Raw genomic sequence first — 13875 nt, 5'->3', positions numbered from 1 at the left:
TAAGATGAATGAATAGGTGAAAATATCAAAAAGTAGTGGAGGATACCAAGTGGTTTCTTAAAGTCCCGGGTATCCAAGAAATCACTGTGTATGCCTAAATTATGGGTATCATTGATGGAAAATATGAGCAGAACTGCTAAGGTTTAAAGTAAAGCTTGGGATGGAGCTGAAAGAGTGATTGGATTCCCCTGTTAATGGGGGGGGGGGAAGGGGGGAGGGAGGCGAGAGGAAAATGAGGAAAATAAGGGCCCACTGCACCTGGTATTCTCAGGAAGTTGACCGTCCTAATACTGACCAGGCCATGCCTGCTTAGCTTCCGAGATCGAACAAGATCGGGCGTATTCAGGGTAGTATGGCAGTGGGCCAGAGAAGAAGAAGAAAGAGGAAAAAGGGAAAGGAGAAAAAAAAGGAAAAAAGAGAAAGAAACCACCACTGATTCTGTACTCTAATGGATCGGTGCCATAATAGTCTGAAAATGTTTTTCCAAATAAGAGTGTGTGAAAATGATCTGAGTTGGAGTCAGCTCTTATCCTTAAAAATGGCCCACTGCACCTGGTATTCTCAGGAGGTTTCCCTTCCTAATACTGACCAGGCCATGTCTGCTTAGCTTCCGAGATCGGACAAGATCGGGCGTATTCAGGGTAGTATGGCCGTGGGCCGTTGTTTAAGGAAAAAGATGGGTCACACTCTAATTATTGTACTTTACTTGAATCAGAACTAAAATATAGGCCCTCATTCCGAGTTGATCGGTCGCAAGGCGAATTTAGCAGAGTTACACACGCTAAGCCTACGCCTACTGGGAGTGTATCTTAGCTTCTTAAAATTGCGACCGATGTATTCGCAATATTGCGATTACAAACTACTTAGCAGTTTCAGAGTAGCTTCAGACTTACTCTGCCTGTGCGATCAGTTCAGTGCTTGTCGTTCCTGGTTTGACGTCACAAACACACCCAGCGTTCGCCCAGACACTCCTCCTTTTCTCCAGCCACTCCTGCGTTTTTTCCGGAAACGGTAGCGTTTTCATCCACACGCCCCTAAAACGCCGTGTTTCCGCCCAGTAACACCCATTTCCTGTCAATCACATTACGATCGCCGGAGCGATGAAAAAGCCGTGAGTAAAAATACTATCTTCATTGTTAAATTACTTGGCGCAGTCGCAGTGCGAATATTGCGCATGCGTACTAAGCGGATTTTCATTGCGATGCGATGAAAAATACCGACCGATCAACTCGGAATGAGGGCCATAGTCCGAGAGATATTTCCAGATAAGAGTGTGTGGTGGATAAGTGGAATAGAGAGTGAAAGAGGGAGGGAAAGGGGGGATAATGATGGAGAGGTAATGAATATAAATGCGTCAAAGATGGGAGATCTGAAAAGTGAATAATGCTAAAAAAAATGATCAAAACAAAGCCCTAATACTTGCTGGATGATTGTGCAAGGAATATACTCTCAACAAAAACAAGTTGTGTATATATAGCAGGTTTTTGCACACACAGGTAAATTAAGAGCTCAGGGCTGGCTCGCAGGAAATTTGCAAATCAAACACTAGTAATGTGAGCACTAAAGAATGTGCACAGTTGTTTGCTCCATATATACAAGAATATAGCACTGAAAAATGAGCACTGCTGTTTGCTACCATGAATATAGGAGCAAAACATGATCAGAGGGTATGGGTTTAGAGCTCAAGGCTGGCTCACTGGAAACTTGAATTAATCCTTATAACCTCCTGATAACGAGTGACAAAACATATGGAATGTATGAAATATATAGGTCACAAAAGTATTGATTTAGAGCTCAGGGCTGGCTCCACAATATTTGATATTAAAGCTCAGGGCTGGCTCCCAAAAAATTAATTACTTAAACCATAGGAAATGACAGGACATATGATCAAATCGCTGATAAAAAACATGCTCTGGAAAGTTACATTGTCATGAAACTCAATTTGCATAAAGCTAGTTGATATCCGTAATGGCATAGGCGGGGAAACAGTGCAAAATAATGGTACTTAGCACAGTCTTCCTGCAGATGTGAAGTATCGCTGCAGGAGTGAAAATATTGGTGGGGGAGAAGAAATATAGTCAAATGTTGGTAATCCAAAATATACTACCGTGACCGCGCTATGTGCGGCCAGTGTTGATCAGTCATCCCCCATGCATGCACCCGCTGGCAGTGAAGAACGCGGCCACCCGCTTCCGGACTGGGCGTTGCCGCGATGACGTCACAGAGGACGCCGCTCGACGTACGTTTCACCTAGGTAGGCTTGGTCACGAGAGCCTCTCTCTGTTGCTCTCCTGTGACCCGTAGATGAGTACCAGTTTGTCCAATGATAGTCATTAGAAGAAAACAGGTGACCGGGTTGACCAATGGGATCCTTGTGTATGAAGATTGTTTCGGCCATATTGGAAAAGGGCAAGAGTAAGTGAGAGCGGATCGGGAGAAGAGGGAAAGAAAAGGCACATGGGAGGATGTGAATAATGAGTAAAGAGAATGTGTATTGAATTTTGAATTTTATGGGCTAGAACAGGTGGGAAATGAGGGAATGGTTCGAGGGAGGGAGGCTTTTTTAGCACGTAGAAACGGGATGATTAAAATGCAGCACAAAGTGGACAGGAGGGGAGTGAGTGTGTATGGGTCTGGGAAGGGAGACTGTGTGTATGGAATGAAGTGAAAGTCTGGAAAATGGATTGGGATATGTGTATAGAAGTGAAATGATAGTGAAGAAGTGTAAATGAGGAGGGAATGAAATGAAATAAAATAAACATATATATATGAAATGAAGAATATAAATGTATAAAAAATATTGAAGATGGATATAAAAATAAATAATAAATAAAATAAATATAAAAATGAAAATAAATATAAAAATAAAAATAGAAATAAAATTTCAATATAAAAATAAAGATAAAAATGTGAAATAAATGAATATAATAATGGAATGATTGGAATGAGGGGATGTGTGGACGGATGAAAATAGGAGTGAAAGAAGGGAGTGTGAGGGGAAGGAAAGAATAGAAATGTGGGGGGGGGGGGAAGAGAAAAAAGAGTGCCTGGGGGGTGTGGAGTGATAGAAAATGACTGTGGAAAACGTGTGGTGTGATGGACTGAAAAGAAACTAATGTAAGGGGGAGCAAGCGGTGTGTGGATATGAAATTTAATGGAAGATGGTTGGGGGTAAAGTGAATGTGATGAGGGAATATGAAATGTGAGTGTGGTGTGGAGAAAATGAAGGTAGGGTGGGGGACAAGGTAAAGGAAGGGGGAGGAGGAAAAGGGGGAAAAAGGGGATGTGAGAAAAGTGAAGGAAAGATGAAAAGAAGGGGTGTTGATAGTGAGGGTGGGGAAAATGAGGGGGGGGGTTGTTTTTGGGGGGGAGGGGGGGAGAGGGAGGATTGGTGAGAAAAAGTGGAGGAAGGAGAAGTAAAGAAAAGTAAAGAAAAGAGGGTTTTTGGAGTTAAGGTAGATCTTCAAGTAAACCATTCAAGTATGCAGAAAAATGCTGTAGTTGATGTTTTCGTTCAAGCCTTTGGGCATATGAGAGTGTCCAGTTTAAAGATCCATTCTGATTCCTTCTTCTGAAGTGTCACGTTGTAATCTCCTCCTCTCAGGCCCATTTTGATGTGTTCCAGGCCTGAAATGTTCAAATCCTCTACTCGGCTGTCATGGAATCTTAAGAAATGCCTGGCGACTGTAGTGAGCTTCTCGAACTGAGCTGAATCAGATTTGGCGTTCCTTACTGTACTCATGTGTTCAAGTGCCCTAACTTTAAGCATGCGAGATGTCATGCCCACATACCTCAGGTTGCACGTGCAAGTAATGCAATAAATTACATTCTCCGTCCTGCAATTGAAAAAGTCCTTAATTGAGATCAGTTGATTGAATCTGTCTGTTACTTCTGTTAGGTTTGTGATATGAGGACACAGTTTGCAATTGCCACACGGATGGCTGCCTTTCAGAGGTCTTGGCTTTTGTGGGTATGAAAAATAGCTTTTTACAAATTTGTCTTTTAAGTTTGGTGACCTTCTCCAACTCATATTGATATTCTGGCCTATAAGTTCCGAGAGATCAGCATCCATTTTTAGGATATGCCAGTGTGTTTGTAAAATCTTTCTGGCATCTTTCCAATTTGTGCAGAAATCCCCAATAAAGCGTAGGGTGTTCTTGTCTGCTTTAATTTTCTCAGTCGGAAAAATCAAAGAGTCCCTTTCCACTTTTTGTACTTCGGATTTAGCTTTTTTAATAAGTCTGTTGCTGTATCCTCTCTCCTTGAGTCTAGCTGCCAATTCAATGCTTTTGGTCTGAAAGGTGGATTCTTCTGTGCAGTTTCTTTTTAATCTAAGGAATTCACCTTTAGGAATATTATGGATAGTGGGTGGAAAGTGACTGCTGGTTGAATGGAGCAGACTGTTGGTTGAGGTTGCTTTTCTGAAGATTTCTGTTGCTATGGTGTTGGTCTCATCTCGGTATATCCTGAGGTCAAGAAATGGGATGCTGGATTTACTGCTAGTATATGTAAACATCATATTGATCTGATTATCATTGAGGGATCGGATGTACAGGTCCAGTTCTTCTTGTGTGCCATCCCAGATCATGAAGATATCGTCGATGTAAAGTATCCAGATAACAATATGGTCAGTGTACTCTTCTTGGCTGTCACTGAAAACTAATTCTCATTCCCACCAGCCTAAAAAGAGATTTGCATACGTGGGGGCACAAGCCGCCCCCATAGCTTTGCCTCTAGTCTGTATATAGAAACGGTTGTTAAATAAGAAATAGTTATGATGTAGGACAAATTTGAGTAATTCGAAAAGGAATTCTTGAAAATCCCCAAAGTCTCCCATTTGTAAGAAGTATTTCACTGCTGTTAGACCCAGGTCATGTTTGATGGATGTATATAGGGATTCAACATCTAGTCCCACTAGTATGTGGGAATCTTCCAGCTGTATACCTTGAATCTTCTTCAGAACATCTGTTGTGTCCTTTACATATGACGGTAGGCTGAGGACATGTTGTCGCAAGTGGGCGTCGAGGAAACAGCTGGCTTTTTCCAAAAGACCGCCGTTACCAGATATAATAGGTCGTCCAGGTGGATTGTTCAAATTTTTGTGGACCTTAGGTAACAGGTACAATGTTGGTGTTCTGGGATGCGGGGTATTAAGATAGTCCCATTCGGTTTTGGTAATGGTGCCTTGTTGCAGATGTTTGTCAATGATCCGGGAGTAAAGAGTTGAAAAATTCTGTGTTGGATCAAACAAAGTTTAATTGTAACAGGAGGTGTCCTTTAGTTGTTTGTTGGCCTCTTTGAGATATAATGTGGTAGGCCATATGACTATGTTTCCTCCTTTATCAGACATTTTTATCTGTACATCATCCCATTTCTGTATTTCTTTCACAGCTTCCTTCTGATTTCTAGAAAGGTTGCCAATGGTTCTGTGTGATTTCTGACGTCGGTAAAGTGTGTCAAAGTCTCGTGACACCAGATCAAGGAATACCTTAATTTCCGGACATTGATGATCTTGGGGATAGAATGTTGACTTATTTTTGCAGATGGGGCGAGCAGATGTGGAGGGCTGTTCATCGGAAAGTTCTTCTAAGATGGCTAACGCATCCAGTTCCTGTTGTGATAGATTACAAGTATCATTACTGGCCAAAGGTGTATCTTTTTCTTTTTTGGAAAAATGTTTCTTAAGTAGGAGTTTCCGTCCAAAGAGACGAAGGTTTATTTCCCACTTGAAACAATCAAAATGGTTGGTTGGTGAGAAAGAGAGGCCTTTTTCAAGGACACTGGTTTGGTCTTGTGTAAGAACATGTGTAGAAAGATTGATTATTCTGAGCTTATTAAGGCTCCCATTGGTTATTTCTGTTTCCTGGAGGGATATCGTCTCTGCTGGGGTGATCGCCATCTTTGTCTTGGTGCTCTTCCTACCGCCCCACCTGGTTTTTGTTTTGCAGGGTATCCACGGGCTCTGCCCCTGCTTTCCTCTAAAAAAGAGGCCGAAGACGAAGTAGAATGGAGGCTGGAGTCCCTCCTACGGTTGAAAGGATCTCTTGAATCTGTATTAGAGCCAGGGTAATCCTCAGTATCTGAGGGTTCGACTTCGGAGGATGATGGTGTGTACTCCCGTCTCGTCACATCCCTTCTACGGATTTGTTGGGTCCATTTAAAAATATGTCCAGTTGTGAAATCTCGCTTACCTCTTGCGAACTTTGTCTTCTTTCTTTCAATAATAGTATCCTCATAGTTCTCCAGATCCTTTTTTATTTTTCCAATAAGATCTTGGAAAGCAGTATTTCCTTCCCATTGTTCCAATTTCTGACCCAAGTTGTCGATTTCTTTGGTGCATTCTTCCATTATTAGAGGGTTATGTTTTATCAGGATACCCATCAGGTCCTGAGAGCATTTTAGGAGACATTGCTCCCAATCTTTTCGTAGATTTTCAGTGGAGAGTTCAAAGGAGGGAAAGAGTTTAGGTCGTAGACCTCTAGGGGATATTTTTTGTCTACAGTAATGTTCTAGACTGGTTAAATCCCAATCAACTCTAATGCGTCTCTGGAGAGTTCTTTTAAGGTGAGAGAGGTCATTTTCCCAGTTCGCCTCAGGAATGGGATCTGGAATCTTGATGGGGAAAATGATATCCAGGTCATCTATTGATCTTTTATTCTTCAATTCTGTTTTTAGACTGAAGGTACTCATTTAGTCGTGGTTGTTGGGGCCGTGAGAGAGAGAGGGGCCTATGTTTCTTTAAAGCGAAATTTTTTAAAGGGAAGAGCCCAATTATGACAATAATGGGAGAACAAAAAAGTTCTGATATTGGCCTGGACTATGGCCAAAGTGACTGTGCTGGGTCCAAAGAGCTGAGGAAAGAACCTCAGTACCAAATATTGTACAGAAAGTTATTTTTTGTGGAACCGCACTAGTCTGAGAATTATAGTGAATACTGTTATAAATATGGAATGAAATACCAATAGACAAGCAGTTAAACAGTTAACAAATGATTCTTAGACTGCAAATGATTGGCGGTGCTCCCAGGAATTTTGTAGGTGAACTACAATTGAAAAGAAGGAGAGAAAGACAAAAAAAACTTTTTTTGGGAGCACTCTTTTATATATGTTCGAAGTAATTTGTGTGGTAAGAAATGTTAAAACATAACCTTTAATCAAACCTCGAATAAAAAAACATGATGTTGTCAAGAAAATTAGAAACTCGTGTCTAATGTTGTATGTGTAAAAATCTTATAAATGAGGTATAAGATGAATGAATAGGTGAAAATATCAAAAAGTAGTGGAGGATACCAAGTGGTTTCTTAAAGTCCCGGGTATCCAAGAAATCACTGTGTATGCCTAAATTATGGGTATCATTGATGGAAAATATGAGCAGAACTGCTAAGGTTTAAAGTAAAGCTTGGGATGGAGCTGAAAGAGTGATTGGATTCCCCTGTTAATGGGGGGGGGGGGGAAGGGGGGAGGGAGGCGAGAGGAAAATGAGGAAAATAAGGGCCCACTGCACCTGGTATTCTCAGGAAGTTGACCGTCCTAATACTGACCAGGCCATGCCTGCTTAGCTTCCGAGATCGAACAAGATCGGGCGTATTCAGGGTAGTATGGCAGTGGGCCAGAGAAGAAGAAGAAAGAGGAAAAAGGAAAGGAGAAAAAAAAGGAAAAAAGTGAAAGAAACCACCACTGATTCTGTACTCTAATGGATCGGTGCCATAATAGTCTGAAAATGTTTTCCAAATAAGAGAGTGTGTGAAAATGATCTGAGTTGGAGTCAGCTCTTATCCTTAAAAATGGCCCACTGCACCTGGTATTCTCAGGAGGTTTCCCTTCCTAATACTGACCAGGCCATGTCTGCTTAGCTTCCGAGATCGGACAAGATCGGGCGTATTCAGGGTAGTATGGCCGTGGGCCGTTGTTTAAGGAAAAAGATGGGTCACACTCTAATTATTGTACTTTACTTGAATCAGAACTAAAATATAGTCCGAGAGATATTTCCAGATAAGAGTGTGTGGTGGGTAAGTGGAATAGAGAGTGAAAGAGGGAGGGAAAGGGGGGATAATGATGGAGAGGTAATGAATATAAATGCGTCAAAGATGGGAGATCTGAAAAGTGAATAATGCTAAAAAAAATGATCAAAACAAAGCCCTAATACTTGCTGGATGATTGTGCAAGGAATATACTCTCAACAAAAACAAGTTGTGTATATATAGCAGGTTTTTGCACACACAGGTAAATTAAGAGCTCAGGGCTGGCTCGCAGGATAATTGCAAATCAAACACTAGTAATGTGAGCACTAAAGAATGTGCACAGTTGTTTGCTCCATATATACAAGAATATAGCACTAAAAAATGTGCACTGCTGTTTGCTACCATGAATATAGGAGCAAAACATGATCAGAGGGTATGGGTTTAGAGCTCAAGGCTGGCTCACTGGAAACTTGAATTAATCCTTATAACCTCCTGATAATGAGTGACAAAACATATGGAATGTATGAAATATATAGGTCACAAAAGTATTGATTTAGAGCTCAGGGCTGGCTCCACAATATTTGATATTAAAGCTCAGGGCTGGCTCCCAAAAAATTAATTACTTAAACCTTAGGAAATGACAGGACATATGATCAAATCGCTGATAAAAAACATGCTCTGGAAAGTTACATTGTCATGAAACTCAATTTGCATAAAGCTAGTTGATATCCGTAATGGCATAGGCGGGGAAACAGTGCAAAATAATGGTACTTAGCACAGTCTTCCTGCAGATGTGAAGTATCGCTGCAGGAGTGAAAATATTGGTGGGGGAGAAGAAATATAGTCAAATGTTGGTAATCCAAAATATACTACCGTGACCGCGCTATGTGCGGCCAGTGTTGATCAGTCATCCCCCATGCATGCACCCGCTGGCAGTGAAGAACGCGGCCGCCCGCTTCCGGACTGGGCGTTGCCGTGATGACGTCACAGAGGACGCCGCTCGACGTACGTTTCACCTAGGTAGGCTTGGTCACGAGAGCCTCTCTCTGTTGCTCTCCTGTGACCCGTAGATGAGTACCAGTTTGTCCAATGATAGTCATTAGAAGAAATCAGGTGACCTGGTTGACCAATGGGATCCTTGTGTATGAAGATTGTTTCGGCCATATTGGAAAAGGGCAAGAGTAAGTGAGAGCGGATCGGGAGAAGAGGGAAAGAAAAGGCACATGGGAGGATGTGAATAATGAGTAAAGAGAATGTGTATTGAATTTTGAATTTTATGGGCTAGAACAGGTGGGAAATGAGGGAATGGTTCAAGGGAGGGAGGCTTTTTTAGCACGTAGAAACGGGATGATTAAAATGCAGCACAAAGTGGACGGGAGGGGAGTGAGTGTGTATGGGTCTGGGAAGGGAGACTGTGTGTATGGAATGAAGTGAAAGTCTGGAAAATGGATTGGGATATGTGTATAGAAATGAAATGATAGTGAAGAAGTGTAAATGAGGAGGGAATGAAATGAAATAAAATAAACATATATATATGAAATGAAGAATATAAATGTATAAAAAATATTGAAGATGGATATAAAAATAAAGAATAAATAAAATAAATATAAAAATAAAAATAGAAATAAAATTTCAATATAAAAATGTGAAATAAATGAATATAATAATGGAATGATTGGAATGAGGGGATGTGTGGACGGATGAAAATAGGAGTGAAAGAAGGGAGTGTGAGGGGAAGGAAAGAAAAGAAATGTGGGGGGGGAAGAGAATAAAGAGTGCCTGGGGGGTGTGGAGTGATAGAAAATGACTGTGGAAAACGTGTGGTGTGACGGACTGAAAAGAAACTAATGTAAGGGGGAGCAAGCGGTGTGTGGATATGAAATTTAATGGAAGATGGTTGGGGGTAAAGTGAATGTGATGAGGGAATATGAAATGTGAGTGTGGTGTGGAGAAAATGAAGGTAGGGTGGGGACTTTTTCAATTGCAGGACGGAGAATGTAATTTATTGCATTACTTGCATGTGCAACCTGAGGTATGTGGGCATGACATCTCGCATGCTTAAAGTTAGGGCACTTGAACACATGAGTACAGTAAGGAACGCCAAATCTGATTCAGCTCAGTTCAAGAAGCTCACTACAGTCGCCAGGCATTTCTTAAGATTCCATGACAGCCGAGTAGAGGATTTGAACATTTCAGGCCTGGAACACATCAAAATGGGCCTGAGAGGAGGAGATTACAACGTGACACTTCAGAAGAAGGAATCAGAATGGATCTTTAAACTGGACACTCTCATGCCCAAAGGCTTGAACGAAAACATCAACTACAGCATTTTTCTGCATACTTGAATGGTTTACTTGAAGATCTACCTTAACTCCAAAAACCCTCTTTTCTTTACTTTTCTTTACTTCTCCTTCCTCCACTTTTTCTCACCAATCCTCCCCCTCCCCCCCCCCCCAAAACAACCCCCCCCCCCCCTCATTTTCCCCACCCACACTATCAACACCCCTCCTTTTCATCTTTCCTTCACTTTTCTCACATCCCCTTTTTCCCCCTTTTACTCCTCCCCCTTCCTCTACCTTGTCCCCCACCCTACCTTCATTTTCTCCACACCACACTCACATTTCATATTCCCTCATCACATTCACTTTACCCCCAACCATCTTCCATTAAATTTCATATCCACACACCGCTTGCTCCCCCTTACATTAGTTTCTTTTCAGTCCATCACACCACACGTTTTCCACAGTCATTTTCTATCACTCCACACCCCCCAGGCACTCTTTTTTTCTCTTCCCCCCCCCCCCCACATTTCTTTTCTTTCCTTCCCCTCACACTCCCTTCTTTCACTCCTATTTTCATACGTCCATACATCCCCTCATTCCAATCATTCCATTATTATATTCATTTATTTCACATTTTTATCTTTATTTTTATATTGAAATTTTATTTCTATTTTTATTTTTATATTTATTTTCATTTTTATATTTATTTTATTTATTATTTATTTTTATATCCATCTTCAATATTTTTTATACATTTATATTCTTCATTTCATATATATATGTTTATTTTATTTAATTTCATTCCCTCCTCATTTACACTTCTTCACTATCATTTCATTTCTATACACATATCCCAATCCATTTTCCAGACTTTCACTTCATTCCATACACACAGTCTCCCTTCCCAGACCCATACACACTCACTCCCCTCCCGTCCACTTTGTGCTGCATTTTAATCATCCCGTTTCTACGTGCTAAAAAAGCCTCCCTCCCTCGAACCATTCCCTCATTTCCCACCTGTTCTAGCCCATAAAATTCAATACACATTCTCTTTACTCATTATTCACATCCTCCCATGTGCCTTTTCTTTCCCTCTTCTCCCGATCCGCTCTCACTTACTCTTGCCCTTTTCCAATATGGCCGAAACAATCTTCATACACAAGGATCCCATTGGTCAACCCGGTCACCTGTTTTCTTCTAATGACTATCATTGGACAAACTGGTACTCATCTACGGGTCACAGGAGAGCAACAGAGAGAGGCTCTCGTGACCAAGCCTACCTAGGTGAAACGTACGTCGAGCGGCGTCCTCTGTGACGTCATCGCGGCAACGCCCAGTCCGGAAGTGGGCGGCCGCGTTCTTCACTGCCAGCAGGTGCATGCATGGGGGATGACTGATCAACACTGGCCGCACATAGCGCGGTCACGGTAGTATATTTTGGATTACCAACATTTGACTATATTTCTTCTCCCCCACCAATATTTTCACTCCTGCAGCGATACTTCACATCTGCAGGAAGACTGTGCTAAGTACCATTATTTTGCACTGTTTCCCCGCCTATGCCATTACGGATATCAACTAGCTTTATGCAAATTGAGTTTCATGACAATGTAACTTTCCAGAGCATGTTTTTTATCAGCGATTTGATCATATGTCCTGTCATTTCCTAAGGTTTAAGTAATTCATTTTTTGGGAGCCAGCCCTGAGCTTTAATATCAAATATTGTGGAGCCAGCCCTGAGCTCTAAATCAATACTTTTGTGACCTATATATTTCATACATTCCATATGTTTTGTCACTCATTATCAGGAGGTTATAAGGATTAATTCAAGTTTCCAGTGAGCCAGCCTTGAGCTCTAAACCCATACCCTCTGATCATGTTTTGCTCCTATATTCATGGTAGCAAACAGCAGTGCACATTTTTCAGTGCTGTATTCTTGTATATATGGAGCAAACAACTGTGCACATTCTTTAGTGCTCACATTACTAGTGTTTGATTTGCAAATTTCCTGCGAGCCAGCCCTGAGCTCTTAATTTACCTGTGTGTGCAAAAACCTGCTATATATACACAACTTGTTTTTGTTGAGAGTATATTCCTTGCACAATCATCCAGCAAGTATTAGGGCTTTGTTTTGATCATTTTTTTTAGCATTATTCACTTTTCAGATCTCCCATCTTTGACGCATTTATATTCATTACCTCTCCATCATTATCCCCCCTTTCCCTCCCTCTTTCACTCTCTATTCCACTTACCCACCACACACTCTTATCTGGAAATATCTCTCGGACTATATTTTAGTTCTGATTCAAGTAAAGTACAATAATTAGAGTGTGACCCATCTTTTTCCTTAAACAACGGCCCACGGCCATACTACCCTGAATACGCCCGATCTTGTCCGATCTCGGAAGCTAAGCAGACATGGCCTGGTCAGTATTAGGAAGGGAAACCTCCTGAGAATACCAGGTGCAGTGGGCCATTTTTAAGGATAAGAGCTGACTCCAACTCAGATCATTTTCACACACTCTCTTATTTGGAAAAACATTTTCAGACTATTATGGCAACGATCCATTAGAGTACAGAATCAGTGGTGGTTTCTTTCTCTTTTTTCCTTTTTTTTTCTCCTTTCCTTTTTCCTCTTTCTTCTTCTTCTCTGGCCCACTGCCATACTACCCTGAATACGCCCGATCTTGTTCGATCTCGGAAGCTAAGCAGGCATGGCCTGGTCAGTATTAGGACGGTCAACTTCCTGAGAATACCAGGTACAGTGGGCCCTTATTTTCCTCATTTTCCTCTCGCCTCCCTCCCCCCTTCCCCCCCCCCCATTAACAGGGGAATCCAATCACTCTTTCAGCTCCATCCCAAGCTTTACTTTAAACCTTAGCAGTTCTGCTCATATTTTCCATCAGTGATACCCATAATTTAGGCATACACAGTGATTTCTTGGATACCCGGGACTTTAAGAAACCACTTGGTATCCTCCACTACTTTTTGATATTTTCACCTATTCATTCATCTTATACCTCATTTATAAGATTTTTACACATACAACATTAGACACGAGTTTCTAATTTTCTTGACAACATCATGTTTTTTTATTCGAGGTTTGATTAAAGGTTATGTTTTAACATTTTTTACCACACAAATTACTTCGAACATATATAAAAGAGTGCTCCCAAAAAAAAGTTTTTTTTGTCTTTCTCTCCTTCTTTTCAATTGTAGTTCACCTACAAAATTCCTGGGAGCACCGCCAATCATTTGCAGTCTAAGAATCATTTGTTAACTGTTTAACTACTTGTATATTGGTATTTCATTCCATATTTATATCAGTATTCACTATAATTCTCAGACTAGTGCGGTTCCACAAAAAATAACTTTCTGTACTAATCTCTGGTTAGCCTGCAAGTAATGTTTTCAGGTTTATGTGTTGTATACTTGGTCACTGAAGTATGCTAATTTGCTACAGTGAACAATGAGTTAATCTACTGTAATTCTGTTTCACCAAATCATTTTATATCAAGAAAACATTTTTCGTTTGTACATCTAAAAATTATAAAACATTTGTGTTTAAAGAGAAAGTCGTTTTAATATAATTTTGAACTTTTTATATAAAAAGTGATCCAGAATTCATAGCCT

General features: G+C 40.9%; 6 pseudogenes; 2 read left to right on the top strand and 4 right to left on the bottom strand.

The window, feature by feature from the left end:
• Positions 1-246: 246 nt before the first annotated feature.
• On the bottom strand, positions 247-364 carry LOC135051836 (5S ribosomal RNA; annotated as a pseudogene).
• A 176-nt stretch (positions 365-540) lies between these two features.
• On the bottom strand, positions 541-658 carry LOC135051675 (5S ribosomal RNA; annotated as a pseudogene).
• Positions 659-7491: 6833 nt separating this feature from the next.
• On the bottom strand, positions 7492-7609 carry LOC135051835 (5S ribosomal RNA; annotated as a pseudogene).
• A 176-nt stretch (positions 7610-7785) lies between these two features.
• On the bottom strand, positions 7786-7903 carry LOC135051674 (5S ribosomal RNA; annotated as a pseudogene).
• Positions 7904-12599: 4696 nt separating this feature from the next.
• LOC135051673 (5S ribosomal RNA) lies at positions 12600-12717 on the top strand (annotated as a pseudogene).
• A 178-nt stretch (positions 12718-12895) lies between these two features.
• Positions 12896-13013, top strand: LOC135052135 (5S ribosomal RNA; annotated as a pseudogene).
• The last annotated feature ends 862 nt before the right edge of the window (positions 13014-13875 follow it).

This window comes from Pseudophryne corroboree, chromosome 2 (assembly GCF_028390025.1).
Source record: "Pseudophryne corroboree isolate aPseCor3 chromosome 2, aPseCor3.hap2, whole genome shotgun sequence".
In the NCBI taxonomy this organism is placed as follows: Eukaryota; Metazoa; Chordata; class Amphibia; order Anura; family Myobatrachidae; genus Pseudophryne; species Pseudophryne corroboree.
Note: the sequence above shows the minus strand (reverse complement) of the source record. Positions and strands in the feature narration are given on the sequence as shown.